This window comes from Olea europaea, unplaced genomic scaffold (genome assembly GCF_002742605.1).
Source record: "Olea europaea var. sylvestris unplaced genomic scaffold, O_europaea_v1 scaffold11044, whole genome shotgun sequence".
In the NCBI taxonomy this organism is placed as follows: Eukaryota; Viridiplantae; Streptophyta; class Magnoliopsida; order Lamiales; family Oleaceae; genus Olea; species Olea europaea.
The window spans coordinates 1-3,908 of NW_019228410.1; the positions used below are offsets into that span (position 1 = coordinate 1).

General features: G+C 36.5%; 1 long non-coding RNA gene across 1 annotated transcript; it reads left to right on the forward strand.

Moving 5' to 3' along the window:
- The first annotated feature begins 100 nt into the window (after positions 1 to 100).
- On the forward strand, positions 101 to 3,604 carry LOC111373274. Its single transcript, XR_002698929.1, has 6 exons — positions 101 to 1,519; positions 2,178 to 2,255; positions 2,472 to 2,560; positions 2,672 to 2,780; positions 3,323 to 3,391; positions 3,465 to 3,604. It is a non-coding gene; the product is annotated as an uncharacterized LOC111373274 (long non-coding RNA).
- The last annotated feature ends 304 nt before the right edge of the window (positions 3,605 to 3,908 follow it).

Consider the following 3,908-nt stretch of genomic DNA (forward strand, 5'->3'; position numbering starts at 1 on the left):
CGGATAACCGCTGGGCGGATGTGGTGCCACGTGTCCCACGTTGGCGTTCCCACTATGCCCACGTTCTGAGTGGGGGATCTCTAGTTTCCTGCCTGGAGATTGTTTCCGTATTAGCAGCTATGGAACCTAGTTAATTCACTAGGAGTTTTATGGTTAAGTGTTTGGACAGGCAGTCCCATTCCAATTGTAGACCTCGCGTAGTGGTAGAGCGCCCCTAGGGGGGTCGATGACTTCGCGTAGTGGTAGAGCACCCCCTAGAGGTAGTGGTGGATCGCCTCTAGGAGGTCGACGACCTCGCGTCGAAGTGCTGTGATCCATCTTGCTTGTCGTCGAGGGCGGTTTCCTCTATTAACCTATATTAGATTCCAAGAGATACATATTCCTTCACGTCCTAGCCTTGATAATATGGGACAAAAATTCACATCAATAACAAATGAGTTCGTTTATGATTGCATATTCTGGACAAGTAGGAATTTCAAATCATCAACCCTGCCATCAAATAATTATGAAAGATAGTTGGTCATGATAAGTGCAGTATATTGCCTTTCTAGGGAAGGAATGGTGGCCCATGTTTTTTATGTGTCTGTTGTATTACGTAACCATTGCACATATAGCCTACCTTTGGTGCACTGGATTAAGCCGTATAATTAATTTAGTCTAAACAGATATTACCAGATAGATGGTATTATGGTAAATTAAGGTGGATAGTATTCTTTATTTTTCATTCAAAAGATAGGCACTATCAACCTTATAGCATAATGAGGAGGTTGGAGGTGGGTATAGCCAGTTAAAAATTGAGATAGTAAGTGAAATTCTTTTAAATGAAGATAGAAAGAGTATTATCCACCATAAGACCCTCTACCTAGTCATATTTATTATAATTTATACTGCATTTTTTATGCGGTGCACCGAACGTTACCACAGTGTATATGACGGCTAAACTCGTGATGAAATCAGCATGCTGCCCCAATATTTAGTGACCATCATATTATTGCATTCTGCAAGAGTCCTCAAGAGTGGTAGTATAGATCTCACATTAGGTGATTGATTGGTTGATATGAGATTAAAAATGAGTGGCAAGACAATATTGACCTTCTCTACTAGTTCTGTTGCACCACCTCATCTAAAACTTTGATCTACTAGAAAAATGTAAATTTTGTCTTCAAATTCCCCCTTACATGCAGACTGGATTTGTGGCACATGCGCACTTTTCATTAATGGTTGACAACGAGACTTGAACGCTACCTTCGTTGGCTTTCCATAATGATCTATGTCTTCAACAAGTTCCTTCAGTATTTCCTTTATATTGTAACACAGACAAGCATGATCGAGTTCCTAGAATGCGCCGTTATCTAGTAGCAACTGTGATAATGTCTAATCATGAAGCTGTTTGCAGGAAAAAGTTGCTAGTGAATTTGGTGTGCCGGTGAAATGTCAACGTTTTTGGCTTTGGGCAAAACACCAAAACCATACACGTCGTCTTAATGGGCCATTGACACATGTTGAGGAAGGCCAAACTGTAACATTCTGTTTGCTTTTGAGTACTTCCACAGCAGATAGATTATATTGCTTTACACTTTTGATATAAATTTAAGATATGTCATTGTACAATGCTGTTCTTCCTTGAGAAATTACATTCCTAGTAATTAGAGCAAGTGGCATGTGATCTATCTTTCATAAATTCTAAAAATCGCTTTCCTGTGCAACTTCTGATCTTGAAATTTTTAGTTTTTCAAATTTGACTATCAATCATGACAGTACAGAAGGTGAAACCGATATATATTGTCATACATTATATTTTTTCCATTTGGTTCTTTTCTCCATCTTTGCCTTTTCGGTAATCTGTTCTTCAACCACTAGCTACTGCATGGTATTGCCTTTAAACTAATAGTCACCACCACCACCATCATTGGCTACTAAAATTAAGAAGAAAAATGTTGAATTATTTTTTTATCACTCCATTCAATCTAGAGTTATATTTACTTTACCAGAAAACAGTAATTGAAAAAAAAAAAATTGAAAGGTAAAAAACTGCCAAATAGATTAGAATACCTTCTCAAAACTTATTAAAAATACTAAAAATATCACGACACTTAAATTATGTAAGCTGATACAGCATATTGACAGTTGATAGAATTCTTTTTCTGCTGAATCTAATCATAGATTTTCAATTGTAGATTGGACAGTTGAAGGAAGCATCTAACAATACTTTTGATGAAGTGCTGAAGTTGTTCTTAGAAGTAGAGCTTGGATCGGTAACATAGTGACTGTAGTCTTACAAGTTTAGACGTAAACGGCGTGTTTGGAATGTTGGACTGGATGCATTCACTGGGATTGAAAAATGAAAAATTAGTGAAAATATTGTCCATTGTACTGTTGAGCATTGTCCAAGTACCAAGCATGCCCTAAAAGTAATATTAATAAATTCGTTATTATCAACAGTGTTGTTGATTTTCTGCGTGATGATCTAGGATCTACATCCTATTCCTCCACCTAACAAGACAGAAGATGACATTCTACTCTTTTTCAAGCTTTATGATCCCGAGATTGAGGAGCTAAGGTAATCATTCATCGGCTTCTTCACTTGTAGAGAGAGATTGATTTTCTGCATTCAATTTTCACCAAGTTTTTTTGTTTCTTGACACAAGTGTTTCTTTCTTTATGGTGCCAGGATTGTGGGAAGACTTTTTGTGAAGTCCACTAGTAAGCCGACTGATATCTTTGCTAAACTAAATGCAATGGTTGGCTATGCTCCCGATGAAGAGATTGAACTTTACGAGGTTCGGTCCTTAACGTACTTGGATAATCTTCAAGGCCATGTTTCTGTTGAACCTTTGTGCAAAGAATAATTCTACCTAGCATTCCAGCCTCTCGTATCCTTCTACTTAATTGAACCAATAATTTCACGAGTGCCAACCACCTATACTGGTGCAGTTGGATAGCAATGCGTCAATTATATCAAACTAGAAGCTGCAGCAACTTGAGCTGCATTATTTATTGAACGGTGTACTTCTTGGTCTCATGATTTAACAAGGGCATCTTAAGTTTAGCATATTTATTGGTGTCATGGTTTAACATGGACATCATAAATTTAGCATATTAGTACAGGTGCATGTTCTTTCTTAAATATTTTTAGAATACAGCGTCCACTTTCTGCATGTTTTAATTGGGTTATTACTGTCATTATTGTCAAGGCAAGTGAGTCTATACTTGCATTGTTACGAATTATTAGAATGTTGATTAAGGTATGCACATCCATAAACCTGAATTCTTTTGTTCATTACAAGTATGAAGTATCTTAGTTTTGTTTCATTGTACTCAGGAAATGAAGTTTGGAGCTAATGTTGCATGTGAACGCATAGAGCCGAATTCAACATTTCAATCTACCAAGGTAATTGTCAAGAATCGTTATCCAAATTAAGCTTTGGACAGGCTTTTCCTATTAAATTTCCTCTTTTGTGCAGCTTGTGGATGGGGACATTGTTTGCTTTCAAAGATGTCTTCCATTTGGATATCATCTGAACTATCAATATCCGGATGTTCATTCATTTCTGGAATACAAATCTAACTGCCTGGAAAAATCACTTCCAATACTTGAATGTAAGTGGAATACCTGAAATCACATATCCCTGTTCTTGTTATTTATTTATTTTTTTCGCCTTTACTTGTGTGCTTCATATTCTCTTCCAAATTCCATTGAAACAATTTTTTTATTTTTGGTAATTTTTTACAGTTTTGGAGATTATATCTTAGTTTATCAACGGTGTAATGCCGTGGCTGAGTTAGGAGCAACTTCATTAAGGCTAAACAATATATTAACCACTGACAAATATATCCTTTAGAGCTCATCTGATAATCGGTATTAGACAAGACTAGAATGGATAATAGATAAAAAATTTAACTTCTCT